Source organism: Grus americana, chromosome 3, assembly GCF_028858705.1.
Source record: "Grus americana isolate bGruAme1 chromosome 3, bGruAme1.mat, whole genome shotgun sequence".
Lineage (NCBI taxonomy): Eukaryota > Metazoa > Chordata > Aves > Gruiformes > Gruidae > Grus > Grus americana.
In genome coordinates, this window is record NC_072854.1 from 28142703 (window position 1) to 28163949 (window position 21247).

The window sequence follows — 21247 nt, forward strand, 5'->3', positions numbered from 1 at the left end:
TGCTAAAAGGGAGCTAGGTGAGTTAATCCTGCCAGGAAAAGAAGGTTCACGGCCCGTCCAGGGTACGTGGAATAGGGCTTTGCCTTGGTGAACTGGGACATGATGGGAAGACCGTTAAGATATGATGAGAAAAACAATGTCTTGCCTGCTTACCAGAAACTGCCAGAGTTTAACGCCAGCTGTGAGCCTAAGGCCAAATATTTCCAGAATTTTGACCTGATTGCAAACTCTTCCATCCATTCACAGTGACGTTTTGGCAGGGATGAGCCTATATCTAGGCTTCTCTGGTCATGCCTCTAAAATAGTGTGCTCTCCCTGGGAAGTTGTGGAGAAGGGTGCAAATACACAATTTGCTGTCTAAAGCTCTGAAGTGGCTGCAGTAACAGATTTTGCTGTTGACAGTGGTTTTTCCTGCTCCATTAATCTCTTTATCTCTCCATGACGCTTTGAGAAAACACACAGCTCTCTTCTTGATGACCTTGACCGTGGAGGAAGGGCTGCACAACTGCCCACGTCATGCTGGTGGTGGGCAGGGGACAGCTTCTGACACAAGCAATCATGTTTCGCTTTCATTTTCTTCCAAATTTGAATTACATGGTATTTTCTGCATAACAGGAGCAAGCAAAAAATGAAGGCCTCTGATTGCTGGAGCCCGGTGCGAGGCTGAAGAGCTTGTGGCTTTGGTTGTGTATGGAAAGCTGCTGATTTCACAGTGCTTTTGCATATGCCTGGTTTTCATCTGAAGTGACAAGTTTTAGGAAGAGCTTGTCATTATTACAAATAAAGGAGGGTTGCTTGCAGAGCTGTTCGAAGGGAGAGGAAAACACCTTTGTATGAGGTGGGGAATGGGAAGTCACTAATAGAGCCAGGAGCTCCCATGTGCCAGCAGCTGGCAGAGAAGCCCTGGGCTGGGGATATGCTGGAAACGTTGGGACAGGACTGAGGGAAATGCATTCATTTTCCCTTCTTAATAAATGTACCAGATTCATGCTGGCTTAGCAGGCACAACCCTGTTGCTGCTGTTAGTGCTGATGCACTGAACATCACCTTTTTCACCACTCAAAGACCATGCTACAGAGCTCTGGAGGGTTTGTGTTCAATTTGAGATGTGGCCATGAATTGTCCTGGTGATCTGTGGCAAATTGCCTACCTGCCTCACCTGCAAGGCACAGGGAAGCATCCCTCCTTAAACCCAGCTCTGGCTCATTTGTATCAGTCTATACCACGTGTACTGTATCTCCTGCTTTGTGTAGCGCTGAGAGGATTGTCTCAGCTGGAGTCTCCAAGCTTGCCTGCAGTGACAATGAGCAATGATGAAAGTTCTCTTTCCAGGCACTCGATGTGTAAAGGTGTATTTTACTTGAGCAACAATAGATTATAGTAGAAACAAATATTCCAGGTGGCCTCCTCTAGCATTCTGATGCTAAAAAATCTGGACATTTGGGGCACTCCTGGTTGCTAATTCTGTAATGGTTTGGGTTCGACATTGGTCCATGGATGCTAGATTTCCATCTGCCATTCGATATTACCTTCAAACCTCCTGGGCTTCTGGCAGCTCACATAGAGCTGTTCCTACTCCCCTACCACAATGTATCTGCTTCGCTCCTGTCCTGATTCTGGCTAGGATAGAGTTAATTCTCACCAGGAGCCAGGACAGGTGAGCCAAGCTGGCCAGGGGGCTATTCCATAGCATGTGATATCATGCTCCCCATAACAGGGGGCTAGCTGGGGAGGGGTGGGTTCGGCATGGCTCCGGGACAGGCTGTGTGTGGGCTCAGCACCTGGTCGGTCGTTGGATCGGTAAATTGTTCTCTGTTATCACCCATTGTGAATATCTGTTATCAGTACTGTTGTTGATTGTTCCCCTCTCCCGTGCTGTCCCAGTAACCTGTCCTTACCCCAACCCTCGAGGCCTTGCCGTTGTTTTTCCGTTCTCCTCCCCATCCCGCCAGGGGAGGGGTGGGCAAGCGGCTGCGTGGTGCTCAGCTGGGGCTGGGGCTGAACCACGTCAGCTCCTATGGCCCACGTACCGCCTGCGTGGCGGGGCTGCAGCGTGGTGGGCGTAAGGTAGGGAAGGAAAACTTCTGACTGCATGGGTGGTGCAGGCTGCTTTTGCCCTGAGTTCGCTCTTCGGCTCTGTTGTTCGCTTTAACAGTCAGTTCAGATGCAGCCAGGAAAAATCGGCCGTGAACAGCTCCATCCCACTCCTTCAGAGTGTGAAAACCCCTACTTAAGTTATTTGCAGTGTTGTGGGTATCTAATTATTTTGGATTTTCTGTTTATCTGTGCTCGCATTCCCTCCCGGCGCAGCCGGCATGACTGTGCCTGAAGCTCAGGGAAAGAGGATCCCAGCTGGATGCTTTCGACCAGCTCAGCTGTTCTGTTTCTTGCTGTTTCCAACACACAGGCTCTAGCAGTTGGTTAAATACTTTATGAATTTCTTTCCTACCCTAGTGAGATGGTGCAGGGACATGCAGGTCAAAACAAGAGCTAGACTTGGTGAGTGGATGCTGGCTTCTCATAAGACATTTCTTTATACATGTGCAAGGTTTAATTACTTAAACCAAGTTTAGTTTAACTATCTAAACCAACCTACCAGCTAGGTTTGAGGGGATTCACAAGGCAGAAAGAAAGACTGGATTTTTAGGGACTAGAAAAAATTATAGTGAAGAAGGGCCCCAGAAGGAAAAGTGCAATAATCAAGCCAGGACATGACTGCCTCAGAGCAGGAAAAGAAAAATAATAGATCTTCACAGATCTGACTGACACAGGCTGTAAGAGAGGGAAGGGGAACTGGAGATCACCCTTGAGATATGGAGCCAAACATAAAGCGTTGTGGATGTGGCATTTCTAACAAAGGATTGGGAGAGAAGACAGAGAATTAATTAAGGTTTTGATTTTATTTGCACTAAGCTTGGGATGTCAGGGAACCTTTTAGAGGGAGCTGCCAGTGAGACAGCACAACCTGCAAATGTGAAAGGAATTCAGTTTTTTAATGACTGGAAAATTTCTGAGTCTTAATGAGATGGCAGCAAAGTTGTTATTTATGATGTCTCTGGTGCACAGTTCAAAAGACACTGGAACACAACTATGAATTCACTTCACTTAGAGGGAAAGAGGGGGGAAAAAGCTCAAAAAAAAAAAAAAAGCCATATAGCTTCCTAAAATGGTGCCCTGGGGCCTTTTGGTAGAGCTTGTAACTTGTGATCCTGCATTTTACCTGTTTTGTTAGGAAACTTGAGACTGGTTCTCATCTTACAGGTTGCATCATGTACCCAAGCTCAGGTTTGGTCAGCCTTGCTTTCCCCTGCCCATCGAGCACTCGCTACATTTTAGAGGTAGAGGTTTAATTGCGTTTACATTTCTCTTCAGTGGCTTCAAAGCACTGTAGAAATGGCATCAATTTGTCCGTTTTCTCCAGTCCTGCTCAGCATCTGTTCTGCTCAGTGGGACAACAGGAGGATTAAAATGGATTAAAATTGGGTAAAGTGCCAAGGCACCAATAATAAATACAGGAAAGAACAGAACTTTCAAATATAACTCATGAAAAGGTGGGGCGGCGAGGAGGGAAACGCAGCTGTATTTTTGGATGGAGATCCTGACGGGTCTATCAGTCAAGATGAAATCTCACGTTACACGGTGTTTGTAGTCCAGAAATTCCCCTAATTGCTTTGCTGAAATCCTTACAAATTGATTTGCAGATTACATTGAAATCATTTCTCTCTCTACTGAAATGTCATTTTTGCTAATAATGGACATTTTGAAACAGGAAATGAATAATGTGCAATCCGTTTGAAATTTTAAAGGTGGGTTCACGGAGGCAGAATGTAATCTTCCAAGCTGAAGTGAGGTCGTTACCTGCACTCCTCTGATAAATGTCACAGGGTGTCTAGTGACTGTGGGAGGGGAGGTCTATGTGGTGAACTCATCCTTGTGGATTCAAATCGATTTTGAGGTATTTGCACTAGCGTTTGTCTCATTATGTGTTGAAATTCATGGCCTTGAAGTCTTTGGCCAGGCTTTCCTCATCCTTGTCAGGGTTTACTAACATGAGGCTAATTGCTTTCTTGCTGCCAGAATAGGGTGAATGATGGTTTTGGGTGTTTTTTACACAGCTTTCTGGAACAGGACCAGCTGTGCAGGGTCTGGAGGGACCTGCTGCTCTCTGACCTCCACCAAGAGCTCTTCAGAGAAGTCCTACGGTAAGTAAAGATGGTCAGTGATGAATTCTAAAAGGTCCAAACATCCAAATCTTTTTATACAGCACTTGTGGTAAGATATTAGCACCGATTGAAATGTGCTACCTCATAAATGCATTTCAGGAGACCAAACTTTTTTTCACAATTTCCAGTAAATAATTAGAAAACTACCCAAACCACTTAACTAGGCCACAAAATGTTTCAACTTTAACGACAGGGAGGTGTAAAAGCCTCAGATATTGCTTACATTAAAGAGATGGGCTGTTGAGCTTTTCAATAACAGCAGCATCAACAAGATTCAAAATATAAATAATTAGTTGAATTTGCAGACACTTGGCTGAATTGCAAATTTAATATAATTTCATTGATTCTCCCCATAGCTAATACAAATTTATATTTATCTGAGCAGAGAAGGGGGAGACAGCAGAGCTGGGAAGCCCTTACCTCAAAGTAAATCAGATTGATTTTTACTTAACTTTCTCAAGGAATTCTGAATAGTTAAACGGGAATTGTACCCCAGTGATTACGATGAGAAAATAATTGCACTATTAAAAATAATCACCGCCTGGGATTTATATCTGAACGTTTGCCTTACGTGTTCATATAAAATGGTCTGAACAATAGACGTGTAATTATAGGTATTTAAGCGCTGTTATACTGAAGCAATTGCTTAGATGTGAAATCAGATTTTACAATGTTTAAGAAGAATATATATTTATTCTCATAATAATTTATGATAATTCTGATCAGTTGTAATCTCTCACTATACTGAGGCTTTTTTCAATTTTCCAGTTGAGTTGTTGACTCGAAGCTTACAAAACCCAAGGATTTGAAGTGCTTTGTGCAAACTGTGTATATGTGTGTTTATTACAGGTGAATGGAAAGTTTTTGATGTAGGGAAATTCTCATCTGTTGAAACTAAAAGCTTGGGGAAACGCTTCAAGGAGATGTCTGTTACAAAGGCTCCTCAGGTTCCTGCTTTGTGTCTGCAGCAGAGAGGTTGAGGGAGCCCTTGATGGCACTGGCGCTTGCACTGGTTTTATGAGACCGCGGGTCAAGCCTCAGAATTTTGGTGGTTACCACACCTAGTAGCTTGTTTAAAACTTCATTTAGAGAATTTCAGTTTCTAGCAATTTGTGGACACCAAAAAAAGTCCCGACCCAACCCTAGGTAGAGTATAGCAGCTTGCTTTTGTGATCCTCTTTCTTGGATAACTTAAAATCACTCCATGTCCTCCTCAGGGGTCTAGAGGCTGCAAATTGGAAGCCAGTCATTTCATTTATATGGGGAGGGTGGAATATTGATTGCATAGTATCGTGGCTGGGGAACTGCTGGGAAATTGGGCATCTGAAGGAATGGTGATTTAACACTGGATATCCGCAGCAATTATCTCATCTCACCACTGTGGTTTTCTCCTGTCTCTTCCCAAAGCCATGCTCATCCTTACGACTGGCAAAACTCAGTGGTGATACATGAACCATTCTGTTAAACAGAGTTGTTTTTTTCTGTCCAGCCTCATTATGAACGTAAGATGGTGCGTATGATGTGCCCAGTAACAGGTACATAAGAACAGGCAATTGCTCATGAACAGATGTGTATCTTCATGGCATTGCAGTGGGGTGATTAACATGGCTTGTTTTCTGGATGACACCAGGGTCACAATTCTAGCCTAAGGGACATCATTACTTACTTACTGGTTTTTTTTTTTTTTTTTTTTTTTTTTTTTTTTTACTGAAAAGGATTGCAACTTAAGCCCAAAATGACAGATGAAATTTTTGTTTATATATGAAATCGGCCGCATTAGTATCTGGAAATTAGCATGACAGATATGAAACTCCTGCTTGAATTTCAAAAGACAGCTTCCTTTCGCAGCCCCCTGTGGATCACATTTGAGGTCGTTAAGTCATTAGCAGGCAGCAGGGAAATTGTAATTTTGCTTTTCTTCAACCTAACCGTTCCTCTGTGCAGCCCCTTTTCTACTCACGTTGCCACCTCTACTCGAGTTGATTACTAACATGATCTCTGAATAAACCTACTGGTTATACAAGAAAAGATGAGAATCTGAGTAAAGCCGTTAAATCTACATTTATAAAATTATCTCCCTGGACTTAATTATCACTATCCTGCTGGATGCTCTGATTCTACACTTGCTTATCCCTTGACTTCGTTCTCTTGTTTGATAATACAACTTCTCATAATCCATGTAAGCTTTGTGATATATTTCACTCACTTGCTGACATTTCACTTCATTGTTGATATTCATCACTAGGTATCCCAAAAATGCCTGTCAATTAATCAGTCATCAGTCTGCAGAGTGTTGTTAGAGCCAGGGGCTAAGCACCCGGCTTTCAAATGAGGGAGCATTTATCAATTCATGTGACTCTCACTATGAAAAAAGAGAAATAGTATGATGTCCTTGCCAGCAGTCTTCAGGATGGTTATGTACAAGGCAAACTCTGGACCAAATCCTACTGGAGCTCTGGGAGATATTTTTCGACTTCAGTGGGTTTTGGCTCCTTCTAGCCTTATCTGTTGTGATTTGCCGATTATTCTGTCTCATTATTAAAAAAAGTCTGGAATCCAGTGTGACCTTTAAATGCTGTTTTGAAAATTAGAATTTTACAGGAATTTTAAGATTGTGAGCTGGCTGAAGTGACTGCAGAAATATTATAGGTTAACTTTTCTTCAGACTTTGGAAGAAAATAATAACTGAAAAGCCACTTTTTGGTAATCCTTCCCCCACTTTTCCATGCACAATTTCATGCTTTCCATCTGTTCTACACATTCGAATATTTATTTTTTTTAACGGGAGCAGCCTATTTCTGCAAGAACGAGCAGGCTTCTGAAAACCAACAGCAATGATCATCACGGATGGAGTGTGAGCTGCACAGCACAGCGTTACACCTGGGGCAGGGTCCTCCTCCTGATGTTTCCTCCCACCAGACTTAGCTGTGTCACAGGAGAAGCCGGGAAGGGATTTCTCTGTCCTGTGAGAAATATCGATGTGTTCTGCTTAGCAGAGAGCAGCTTCCCAGACAGTAGGTTTTTTTCCAAACCCACTCTCCACTCATCCATTTGCCTTCAAAGCCCCAAGCTCAAGAGTTCTTGAGAAATGATTGGCTTTAACTGAACGAGGTTGTCTATGTGTAGTAAATATGTTTTCGTTAGTCATCTAAACATTGGTGTTCTCTGTCCGTGTTCATGAGCGGTGTCATAATTAGTGCTAATACATTTGCTTCACCAAAATGCATTCCCGACTGCTCCATCCAAGGAGTCTGGTGGCTCTGTGTAACGTGTAGGCAGTTAAAGAAATGCTATGCTGGTCTGTCCAAATGTAACGCAGAATTTAAGGGATACTGACAGTTATATAGGCTCTCAGATTTATGAACCAGGGGAGATTATAGAGCTTTTGCTAGAGCCGGTAGCTTGTGGTGTCTAAAAAGGTGGAGTGACATCTGTGCAAATACTCCATGGACGCTTCCTCGTTGCTGTTCAGCGTACACAGGGCCCGCGTACATGCTGCTGACGTAACAAGTAGGAGAAATATCTCCGGTTTCTCATTAATTACTGTTTCAGCAAAGCTCCCTGGGAGACTTGAGTTCTGCCTGGCCAGTTAGGACGATTGAGTCAATGTAGCCCCAGAGCTGGCTCAGAGCTGCTCCCCACCAGACGTGGTCGATCTGGGGAGGAATTGCCAGATCCTGACTCCATGGAAGGTGCAAATGGCATGGGACGTCAAGGCTTGAGAAAGCCCAAGAGCTTTGTTCTTGTGCAAACAGTTGACTCTGCCTGCACTCAGGGCTGGCTCTGCTTTCAACGAAAGGTTATTTTAAATATATGTGTGTCTAACCTATATGTCAGTTATTATCATTTTCCTCCTTCTCTGGTAGTCAGAGCAGAATTTTTATGTCAGAGGTAAGTTAAAAAGGCTGATGAAGTTTTTTTTTTTTTTTTTACTTATTTATGAAACATGTTTCTCAGAGGGAATGGGTTTTGAAGGGAAGTTCCTGGTCTGAAAGAGGCAGAGGGGGAAATTAATTCCCATCTTTCTCTTTTGGGATACATATTCTGATTGGTATAGTAGTCATTTTTGAGAAATATATGATCTCTAGTTTTTTTTCAAATCCCTTTTCCTCAGGATACAAGGAAAAAAAACAAACCCAAAACCTTTGGCAAATTTTGCAAGACAGGAAAGTCATCCCATCCAGACTCATTTGGCTATTCCATAATTTCCATTGAAGGTCTTTAAGTGATATAATTTTTCAGCCCTTGGTTTTGACAATACAGAACAGTTACTCTCTATGGTATTTGATGAGTAATGATATTCAATGAGTACTCAAGCACTGGTTGCTGTAGAGATGGAAGCTCAGTAAAGAAATCAGGGCAAACAAATGCCAGTCATGAGGTTGTCAGAGTGAGGAAAACAAGATGTATAATTAGTAGAGTTGCAATTCAGATCCTGCAAAATCTTCAGGGCTGAAGTGTCAAATTTATACATGCATATTAACTTTTTATCCTTTTTGTACTTTATCGACCTGGTTTTAGGCAGGCCAGAAATGCAGAGTGAAGGGAGGTGGCAGTGGAGTGACTGTCACCGCTGTCGGGAGCTGCTGGGGACAGCCTGTGTCCCAGAAGCAAAGGCCGTGGCCACGGCTGGAACCGGGACTTGAGAGTCAGGATATGTACATACAGGCACACGTTATCTATACATACCTACACACGTGCACACAGCTTGGTCAGGGGTGATTTATGCTGGAAGCAGTGTCGCTGCAGCAGCTGTGCCGCGTTGCGTGTCTGCTGAGCCCCGCAGTAAAGGTGCCGATACAGGTGCCACTTCTGTTACGCTGTTTCCTCAAACAGCCCAGCTAAGCTGACAAAAGCCTATCTGTACCTACGCAGGGGTTCCCTGGGCTAAGCTAAGATGGCTTTGAGGTATGATTTATATTTATTTATTTATTTAACGTTCATAAGCGACGTAGCTGTCCCAGCAAAGCTTTACAGGGTAGCCTTAACCTTGATGACTGCTGTACTGCTAACCTTTGCACGGTGCCATATTTTAGGCAGGGCTCACTCAATTTTTAATAGGATGTTCAATGTAAAGTAGTACTGCGATCTGTCAAGTCAATAAAAATGCTTTTTCCTCCCCAGCGTACACATGTGCTCACCTGTTACGGTGATACTGAAATGATGCCGGCTGCATCGTGTTTGTAAGCAGTGCCAGACTGGGACTGCATGCTCCGTTCCGTAGGAGCATGTCTGCTGAGGGACGTGGGCATCACTCAATTAACCAGCTCCCTTTGTTTTCCCTGGATATCTCCTTGGCATTTGCTCCTGGGGAGGCAGATCCTGCAGGCAGCTTTATTTGTGGCTCAGGAAAAAGACACAGCGTAATATGCTCATGCCGTATTTATCATCATCTCGCCTGCCTTGAGAAGGAAGCTGCAAACGTTGTGATGGATGGAGGACGACTCAACCAATTTTGCTGTGGTTTCTGTAAGTGGTGTTCTCCATCTTTGGGCAGAGAGACATCGTGTCATTTCTTGTGGCTGTGCCGCACAGCGGAGCTCTGATCTCTCTCTGCAAATGACCGTTGCCTTTTAAAGGAGTTTTGCCTAATCAAGTACTGGAACTGCAATTGTTCAAAAAGTGTTTGGCAATGGCTCAGAAGAGAGCCTGCTCCTCACCCCTCCCACCCCCGGTTCTCTGGGGGTAAAAGTACAGCAGCATCAGGTTGGGGTCACATATAGTATAACACACCCCCCCCAATAATTTAGTTGCAAATTAGACATATGCATTCAGGGAAGAGGATACTAATGACTTCGTGTTAATATAGAGCTTTGTCATTTAAACTGAGCGCTGGTAACAGCTACCCCTTATTTATATTAATATCATTTTGAATTGTTTCCAGTGTATTATCACTAAAGAGACATATTGTTAGATAAGAATATTAATGTGCTCCCTGAAGAACACAGTTCAGTATTGTCTTATTTGTTATCCCAGTTCACTTCTCACCGTGGATTTATTCTGTCCCCATCTGCTTCGCGTTCCTTTTAAACAAAGCTCTAAATAAGCGACTCCAGATAGATGTAATTTTCCTCCGGCTTGTCTGTGCCGACGTTTCCTCTGTGTCTGTGGCGAGGAGGACTTTCTCAGCCCCTTGCTCGCCGTGGGGTCGGTGGGGCTGGCAGTGGCCAGGGCTGGTGGGGGTGACTCTGCACAGGGGGTCACTGTGGAGGCTGGGGGTGCAGCGGTGCAAGGCCATGCCACGCGTCTCCCCGCTTGAAAGGCCGCGCGGAGACTGACGTACCCATACTGAGGGTATGGGCATGATGACTCAGACCGTGGTAATTTGGCTAATCCCCCGCTGAATGCGTGGCACTAGGAAGCGACTTTTTCTCCTTAATCAGATGAATGAATGCAAAATGTGACTGTTCCCTACTGGCTACGTTGTATTAAGTGCTGAACAAAACCCAGAGATTAAATAACAGCTCCAGAAATCAATCTCGCTAGCTACTTACTGGGTTTCCCCCCCCTTCAAATATGCAGCGATGATATAAAAGCCTAAAACTGCAGTAAAACCAGTCAGAAGATGAATACCCTGCTTTCAGACATTGACTTTCATTAGTTTTTTTAGAAGGAGGAGGAGGAAACTTCTGCATGTAATTTAGAGAATTGTGTGTTAGAAAATGACAATGAAGTAACTTCAGCAGTAGTAAAATAACTGGTGTGCATTTTATTTCTTCTCAACTATTCTTGGTTAGGGAATGAATGTTCTCTTTGCACCATGAGGCTCAGCCATAGGTTTTAACAGAAATAATTCGGGATCAGCTCAGAAACAGTGATGTCTGTCTTCTTTCTGTAAAGAAATATCTCCTAATCAAGAGAGAACCATGGAGGAAATCCTGATCTTTCTCAGCTAGTGGCTTTAAAAAACTTGCTTTTCAAGATGTTTGATAAAATAGGTAGGTCTGCACAATTAGCTAAAATTATAGATGTTGGGTCAGAATAGCCTCCAAGATTGGGCTAACCTGCACCAGAACCGGGCAAAGCCTCTGTCTTCCCCAAAGTGGGCTGCAATAGCCAGGCCTTTGGGTATCCTCATGCCCTGGAATGCCACGCGGATCAGGTCTGATGGAGAAAATCCAAGCCAAGCTTTCTCCCATCACTTTTGAAAGGTTACCGCCCCCTCCCCCCAACACTAAACAGGTTGCCAGATGTGACTGGCGGTTGTTAATTAGGAATTATTTTTACTTCCCACCCCCTCAAAAAAAAAAAAATCAACAAAACCCCAGGTTTATCTAAAGAAAAACAGGAAAATGTCAGTCTTATTGTGCAGAGAGTAATGTTGGAGAGATGCACTGCTCAGCTGATTTGTCCCACTGTGTACAGTCGGGCTTGTGGCTACGTGCAGATGCTGGATTCACCCAGGCGGATATACATTAGGTTCATCTGTTTCATGTTGACATAAACTCAAGTGCTCTCAACAGGGGCTTGTTGTGCCGAGACTGTCACCTTGAGTAATGGCTGCTCATGTGATAACTCAATGTAACTATTGGATAGCGAATGACTTACCGAGGCTTTTTGTCAAACCACTGTACAGCACAAATTCGAGTTTTTATAAATGGGGAACGATGCCTGTTATAATAAATCAGAGTATTTGTTGCTCCCTGTACTTCCAGCACATTTAATTTACACCCATAATCAGACAAACCCATTGTGATTATAGACTTACTTTTGCCATTGAAGGTGGTGATGGTATTGCTTTCAAAATTCCTCCCAGCTGTCCCAGGAGAAGCCAGTTGGCCAGCACACTGCAGGGCACGGGCTCAGCGCCGCTGTCCCCAGTAACAACATGCCCACCAGCGTGGAAGGACTGCCATGTTGTCATCCCAGGTAAGGAACGAATCTTGCCTTGCGTGGGTACACCCTTTGCACTACGTAAAGTATTAGGTTACGCTGCTGATTTTGGAACTTTCTCCCTGAGTGATGGCCTTTGGGACCCAAAAAGCAATGAGAAGAGACTTGCAATGAAGAGAGGTGGGAAATGGAGCAGGTTCACGATCACGGAGGGATGGAGCAGGTTTGAGGAGTGACAAGACTGATGTCTCCAAGAAATTCTTTGTCTCTGGTCATAATTTCTGAGGAAGGGTTATTACTCTGGTACAGTCAGCAATATTAAATGAACATTTTGTTGCACAGCTTTTTCTTTTTGGGATGTAATAGAGTACCTTTTTCTAGTTTTACTAATGTAGGCTGGATACATTTCTTCAACAGCAGTCAGGATATATGGGTTGCTTTCTCCCTTCAGTGATGGCCATATTATGGCATTCCCTAATCTCGTCTGGAGGGAATTTGCGCAGGGCATTGTACAAGGCATTCACATAGCGCAGTCTTCTTGTGGTTGTGGCCAGCAAATCCAACTTGCGTGAGGAGTGACAAAATAGCTCTGGTGTCTCTTACGCTGGCGATGGTGGGGTCCCTAAAAATGAGTAAGAAACCTAGGTGCAGATGCCTTGTTTTTTTTCTAGAGTGGGCCAGCATGTAGGCTAATTTGTAGCCTTAGGTATTAATTTTGCCGCAGGGTGTGCTAACAGCAAATGATGGGGTCACCCGTGTTTCTAGGCTAGTGGGATACTAGAATTGGGGATGCTGGGAGAAGCCTCTCACTTGTAACGCTGCGTTTGGGGAGCTCGGTAGCGATTTTTGGGAAAAGAGGCCTGGACAGCCTCATGTGCAGGGCTGCCATAGACTGATGGGATCACGTTTGTGCCCCACGCGCTTGCTCTGACTCCATAGCAATGATCCTGCACACTGGCAACAGAGTGGCTTAGGCAGAAGAGGGGACAAGTGTTTCGTCTTTGAAATTATTCTGTATTTAATGGCTTTTGAAGAGCATTTGCTCCCTCCAGGCTTCTTCTCTTGCTTCACTTGTATTGCAGTGAGGGAAGAAGACTGATATTTTTTTTTATTTTCTTTTCTGATTTACAATGGGAAATAACTTGCTTATAGTTTAGTGTTACTTATATCACAGTGCTTAGCAGAGGAACGCTTACCTCAGCACCCGAATTCCCACCGCACAGTCCACAGACCCCGGATCTGGCAATTTCATCAGCTTTACATGAAATACATTTTCTTCCCACCCACATAGCTTCCTGCAGAAAAACTTCACCCATTTTGCTCCAGTGCATTTACTAGGATGGTTGGTGCTTCACAGGTATAAAGCACCAGTTTTCTTCAGCTTCACCTTGGAAGATTCATTCAGAGAAGGGTTTTTGGTACCCATGCAAAGTACAAAGTCTGCACATAAAGTTCATTGACGTTCCTGAGACTTATTGATGATGGCCTGATTCCCAGCCTTTTGTTTGACACAGGTAATGTAGGGTGAATGACAGGACAAGATACTGTAAACCAGCTTCCATATTTTAATCTGGCTTTTCAACAAGGGGAGGGAGATTGTTTCCTGGCATCCCTCCACAGCTATGCATGGCCTAAAATTAAATTGCTAGAATGTAGCCCTAAGAGATTTTAATTTACATTTCAATAGTCCAAAGTAGCGGTTAGTAAATCTTGTTGCGTTAAGCTTCAGGTTCTGGTTAATCACTGAAGTTTTTGATATTGGGGAGAAATCAGTGTTTAACTTTGAGGGTTAAGGTGTAATATCCTTTGCTGTGGAAGGGTATGAGCACAGGAACTCTGCCCCTCTGTTGGAAGGGTTCAAAAAGTGTCAATCCACGGCTTTTACTGACTGCCAGCTCAACTGAGAAGTGAGGCAGGAGGAAGAGACTTGTGTAAACCAACGCTGCTCAGACTGTGTGCAGACGAGCACCGCAGTCCCTCCTCCTCTCCCATCCCTTTCCCACCCCGTGTGATTTATAAACTCACTGGAGCCAAAAAAAAAAGGGGCCCCCAAAAGGTCAAGAAGTGTAGTTTGATGCATAGACAGAGGAGGCAGGTGCCCAGGCAACCAGGGACACGACTGTGACCTTGCTGCCAAGCTCTGTCCATGGCAGAGCCCTGGAGAGCTGCTGCCGCGGCCCCCGGGCTGTGTGTGAGAGGGGCAGCCCTGGCCGGTCCTTCCTCTCCCTGCGATTCCCTCATCCTCCGTCCTTCCGCTGAGTGCAGAGAAAGCTCTCCAGCGCTGCTGCCCTGTCAGCCCTCCATCCCATCGCCAGTTATCTTCCATCCTCCTGTCCTGTCCCTGGTGAGTCCTCTGTCCTGTAGGACCAGTTCGCTTACGTGGCTGAGAGGCAGCAAGGCAGCTCCCCATGTAAGGTGCTTTTGATGGCTTGGAGATCCTTGAACAGCCTATTTTATTCTCAGATTAGTGCAGGAGAAGATGTAGCAGTTGGCAGGAAATACTGAGATGAGTTTGCAGCATGGGTGGCACGAGGCATCTTGTCCTGCCCACTGCCCGGGCAGCTGCGGGAGGCGGTGCTGCAGTGAGGAAATGGGTCTGTCAGAGTAAAAGAACAAATTACTGTAATGGAGAAGGAAATCTGTTCCTGGCTTACTGATGCTTAAAAGAAGCCGAACTGCTCGTTTCTGCAGATCCTTTTCTCCTTTCATCTTCTTCCCTTTCACAAGGGCAGTGTTCCCTCACTACCCAGACCTCCCTGGCGCAAGGGGGATGCTGTGGGGAGTTACGTTCTGACCTGGCAGTGGCTGTTCCAACCCGGGTCTGCAGTGTGCCGGCCAAGGGAGGGGGAAACATGTAGGTGGCCCTGACAGCAGCTGATGAGAGCACCCTAGGCTGTAGGGCAATGCTTTGGTGCATGAAAACACTGCACCTTTATCTTTAAAAGTCTCCTCCTTGTACATTTGGGACTTGCTCCTGCAAACGGTAGGTGCAATGGGTGCCCGTCCTGTTGCGATGCCGATATCTACGGGTGGACTAAAAGAACCTTAAAAAGAAGGGGAAGGATATCCCAGTACAAAACCCCTTTTAATAAGAAGGATTCTGAAGAATCCCACTGCACAGCCCTTCTGTGGAGTTACTCTCTTTCTACCTTTGGTACTTTTCTTTTGGTAGGAAAATCATATTGCAATTGTGGAAAACCCCCCACACTTTCCAATGAAGTAACTTTAAGCAACTCTCATCTGGCATCAAAATTACTTTTGATACAAGCAGTTGAAATGTTAAAAGTGCATGTTGGATGGGAGAATATTCATCTGAGCATCAGCACAGTTTTGTGGAGCAGAAACAAAAAGGTAAGTTCCAAGCATCTCTCTGACTAGAAGCTAAAAGGGTTTGATTTTACCACTGAGCATGCTGTGGGGTGGACTTCAAGCGTGTTCCCTTTGCCCCCTCCCTTTACCTCCTGTTATACTTTCTTTCTTGTGTTGTCCTTCCTTAAGATGTTTTCTGTGTCTTTTCTGGACAATAAAAGCTCCAGTCTCATTTCCCAGATGCCCATGTGCACCAACTGCTCTGAATCCCATGAGGGGTTTCTACGTGTGTTGGAAAAATCAGCTGACAGATACAGCTGCAGTATGTTTACCTTAAGCCTAAAACCCAAAGTCCCAAACCTAAGAACCTGTTCCCTCAGCAGCACTATTATTCCTTGAGGGTGACCTCCCAGATTATCCTGGGAGCAGCTACAGATGCTGACAGATGCCATAAGTGCTATATGACGTTACAAGAAATGGAGCCAGGTACCACGCGTGGGTTACTGTAAAGAAGTGCCTCGGATGCTTAAAAAAATAATTTTACAGCAAATGAACGTATGAGGCAGTCGGTGACCTCTGATAGTGAGGATCTGACTCACTTAATGCTTGACAAATGGGTTAAGCTCAGTGGCTGGCTTTGGAGGAATGGAGCATGCACTCAGCCCAAGCGTAAGCATTTTTTCCAGAGTAACACAGAAGTTAATGTGCTACAATAATAGCAGCTGCTTTATTTAATGACCCATTTCATCAAGTAATTCTTGTCTTTAGCTATGAAATGCCAGCAGTTTTCAAGAAGGCTGGGAGTGTCCCAGCAATGATGTGCCTGTTATGTTATTTATGAGGGAAGGGAAGAAGCAAATGAGAACTGTAAATGATTTCCCTCGATGATGGAGGTGTCCTCTTCTGACTGGGTCTGGCATAGCAGCCCTCGAGTTGTCTCTCTCATGCCAGGCAGAAACCTCTTCCTTTCCCTGCTCCCTACTGCTCAAAAACATTGTGTGATTACAGGTAAAATGCAAAAACTGTTTTAGAAGAGTTCTGGTGTTGGACTGCAGATTCTGCAGGACGGCGCTGGAGTTTCATGCAATGCAGATGTTCGAGCAATGCTGCTCTGACACTTGCCGCTCCTCTTTTCTTCATCCTCTGCCACTGAGGAAGGAAAATGAGGAGCTCTGCTCTTACTGTCCAGCAGCTAATCTGGTAAATAATAAATGGTGATTATAAATTATGCTTCTTTATGGAATACACTAGAGCAGATGTGGTCGCTTGCCTACAATCACACATGCTCCTTATTTCTCCAGAAAAAGGATATTAAAAGAACGAGATACAATAAAATATAATTATTCAGCAAGCATTACTAACTGGAAGATAATGCAATGCAGTTGTGTCTTTTGTATTTAAAAATGAGAACAGTTCTGCTTGTTCTTATTCAAAGTCATCAAGTGAATTAAGCTTTTAGCATTGCAGAGCAAACATGCTTTCAGGAATGCTTCTAATTTGTGCATAAAGTTATTTTTTCAGTCTTGGGGTGATCAGCACTTCATATACTTCTGTAGCTTGTTCTTCATAGCTGATTCTTTCAGACACTGCTTTATGGTCCTGCCTGGTATGGGCTTGGTTGAAAATGGCCATACCAGAATTCCCGGCAAGTGAGAAAAAAAATGTGAAATGTGCAAAGCTACATAAAAAGCATAAAATCCACAAAGTTAGTTTTAAAACTGTTTCATGCCTAAGCAGTCATTACAGGTCTGGTTGGAAAAAATAATAGGGCAAAAAAAAAATTTAAACAGACTATTGGAAGTAAAGCCCGTGGCCTGTCAGGTAGCTCATCTGGGAGGGTTATTTCAGTCTGGACCATTTTTGTAGTTCCACAAATGTCTGTGGTGCACAGCGGAGGGGCAGGAGCAATGGAGTGAAGGGATGGCCTTCACCCAAGTGTCACGAGGTGCTGTGCTGGGGACCCGTTTGGTGGTGGGAAGTGATCTGCAGCTGATCCTTGGAATCACTGTAGGCGGTCAGACCCGTACTTTTCCCAGGTGAGCATGCTCATAAAGCTATATGATAATATGTGAGATAAGATGAAGGTTGGCTAAAAATGTATAGCCTCTGACCTTGTTAAACATCCACCTTTCTGATCTGATATGCTTTTTACAGTTTAACATTTACTCTGGTAGTTTTTATAATATCCTGTTGTTACACTCTGAGGAATTCAATTTTTTTCTCCATTAATATATTTCTATCAAACAGGCAAATATATTTTTTTCCTGTATGCTTTTCTCCCATGCAATGTCCTCTTTTTTTCTTTGTCTTCCAGCATGCTGCAGTCCCCATGAAAGTCTCTTGTGACGATTGCATTGGATCAAAGTTCAGAGTTGATCTCTTTCCACTAGAGACTCCCCTTGGTCTCTTGTTCATATGCTCACTTGTCTTTGTTAAGTAGGTAAGAACTCTTTTTCTTGAGTTACTGTTTAATCTGTTTCACTGTTTATCAGAGCCTAGGTTACTCTTCTTTTGTAAGTAGCAACGTGTCCTTTTCTGCAGTGACTGGAGGTGGAATAGCCTCAGGATAAAGGAAAACAAAGACACAAAAACTGTTATGGTGACATGACCTTGAAGGGGATCCGCTTTATCACAAACTCTCTCTGCTCCTTGTGCATGGGTAGGGCTGCTAGGGACAGTAGAAGCAGTGTGTTTATTTTCTGAGTTTTTTCTCTGTGTTCAAGGTGAGTAATTGGAATTTCATTCTCTCATTGCTTACCCGTGACATCCAGAGTTCACGTCTTAAGGGACATTTTATCTCCGGAGAGCTAATATATAAAAGTGGCACATTCTTATGGAGCAATTTCATTTCCTGTGTGCATATAGATTTGGATTTAGTTTTGCCCACTGCTGATGAATTTCCTACATTTTTTTTCTGCTTATTTTTCCTCTTGCTCTTGGTCCTGCAAATACACCTGGAAAGAACTGAAATGGATTTTCTTCTGACTTCCCCAACTTAAGACAACCGTTAAATAAGTTCCGCTTTGCGGTGCCGGCTTGAATGCCCCATACATCTATGGAAGGACACTAAAGGCATGGAGTGTAGCATGGGAAAACTTCAGTGATGGTATGGGTCAGGAGTAACACAGAAGGAGCTCTGGATTAGCTGGAGTCAGAAATACCAGTCTCCTTATTTGCAAAATGAACAACTCTCATGTGAAATCATGAAGACATGATAAACTCTTTCATGCTGTTTGTGCAGAATTGGTTGAATTATTTTTGAAACAAGGTTTTGTTAGAGACATACCACTGAGACCCCACCTTGAAGATGAATAAAACTTTCAGGTTTGTGGAGTACACTACTTTGTATATTAATTTGTATATGCTTTTTATTTACAGAAAATCACAGCAATTCATGTATGACAATTTCTTCCGCAGCATGCCATAATGTTTCATTTTCGAAGTTAGGGTCTGTTTTAAATGTTATTTCAATTGTGTTGTGAATAGCATCCATCAGTAAGAGGAAACACAGAGGGCAGCATGTTTCCTCTTGAGTCCAGCTCTCATGGTCACGGGTCCATGGTTTCTGGGTAAGAAAGAGGTGTGAAGCCAAAGACAGTGAATGTTGCTTTGTATACACCAAATACCCTCTTCTTTTATTGGTAAGGTTTAATACCATCCGTATCAATGTAATGCCATTATTCCAACGGGAAAAGATGAGCCTCCATTGCTCTAGTTGCACTCCTACAGGGAATGAAACAGTAAAGCAGCACTATGGCCATAAGTAGACCTTTGGTCTTCACACAAAGTTTGGCGGTGTGCAGGGATCGCTATAGAAAAGGAAGTATTTGGCAAGGTTAGTGAGAAAGGAAATTAAATCTGTGTAAGCCTCTGGAGTTTTGGTTTATTTTGGGTTTTTGAACAGCACAGACTTACTAAGAAGTTCTGTGAGCGTCTAACCCCCTTGGCAAGCAACTGAAGCCACAGCATCAGAAATCAGGTATGCAAAATACCAACAAATGTGGACCTTGTTAGCCAGGAGAGTGTATGTTCAGGCATGTTTAAGGGTACCCTAAACAAATATAAAACATGTTGTTTAAGTTCCCATACAAAATCTTATCCGATTGCAGGTATTGGAACTGAAAAATGGGAAATTATAAACCTTTCCAGGCTTACCTGCAAGCTCTGAAAGCATCCACGACACAAGCAAAACTCCTGTGTTTTTGATAGAGAAATTTACTTATGAAACTTATGAAAACAGTTGATATTAGAAAACTGAAATGCTTGTAGCAGACTCCTGTGCCTGGGGGAAACGCTGGCTTCTCAGGGCCCCCTGGTATTCCAGTAATAAACATCCTCTGCCCAGTGAGGCTGGGCTCACGAATTCAGCTGGGCACAGGGAAGGCTCAGGTGGATTCGCTCAGCTGCCAGCTGCAGCCCAGCAAAGCTGTTTGTCCCTGGTCCCGCTCCAATCCCCCCGCAGACAGGCTGCAGAGCCAGGAGAGCAAGTTACAGAGAAACTGCAGGCCGATCTTATAGCAAAAATGAACTTTTAATAACAGAAAGTGTAGTGGAAACAAGGGAGGAGGGAAGGGGAGAGAGGACTCTGTGCATCCCCTCTCCATCAGGCTGTGCCTCACGTGCGGGGATTTGGGGCTCCCCTGCCTCCCGTCGGGACGGCAGGCACCCGCTCCTCCTCCTGCCACGGGGCACGGGGCGGTTTTGGCTGTGTACTCAATAGCTCTGTTTCTGGCAAGATGTGCTGAACTTCTCTTAACTCTTTCTCAAGAACAGAAAAATCAACCCATGGATTTATTTTCCTCTTCCTGCCCACCCCAAGTTAAACTTGGCAAACCTGTAAGCAAAACATCGCAGCCTTACAGATATTTCCAGGCACAAGTTTTGTGAGGTAAACATAAAGCCCCTCTGAAAATTACAATCTTTCTTCAGCATAACATCTCCTTTAATAACGACTATCCACTCATCAATTTTCATCTATGGAGAACAGAAATAGATAAATCTATATTCATTTGTATTAACTAAAAATTGGCTACAAGGTCAGGTTGCTGCTATAACTTCATTAGAAAAAGATTTTTTTTTTTTGAAAGGTTTAAACAACATGGACATTACCTTGTTGAAAAGAAGTGGTAGATACTCTTCTGGGTGTTCTTGTCCATATGGATATTGTTCACTGTGCTATATGGTAGCATTGCTATAGGTAAGGTTTTCTTGGAGTTTCCTTTCTCATTTGTATTCAGGTACGTTGCACATAGTTAATGATGGCTGACACTTTGCTGCTTCAAAAACAAAATGAGAAGCTAAAATCCCAAATTTCTCATATCTATTTTCAGTGATTGAAATAGCAAGGACAAAAATCCCCCTCATGCTGTGGATGGTGCTTGCATCAAATAAATAAAAAAACTTTTGCTGTATATGTTTATTGGATCTTCTGAAAATGCTTGTTAGTTATAGTGGCACAATAATGATGGATATGACAGATGAAACACCATCACATAAATATATATTTCTCAGAGAGAACTGCAGTGCTAAAGCACAATTCTGAGTTTGGGTTGCTGTTCCACATACTATTGCAAAGCATACATAGGCATGCTGTCAAGCACTAGGTTGTGTAGGGGTTTGAGACCACCAGCTAAGAAAAAGAAAAAAGAAGTAATTTTTTAGTTAAAATGTTGTATATACTCTCTGAAGCAGCTGATCATGATATAACATCACTCACTAAATGCTAAAAGACAGAGCTGTGTGCTGAGTGTCCTGTACCTGTGCTATATTTAGGGGATAATTGTGTTCAATAAAGGTGGGTGCATATACATTCATGATGAGTTGCATAAAGGTGTTACTGGGAGTGGGATTTTTTAAGTCAGTCAGTCTATCCATCAGTGCTT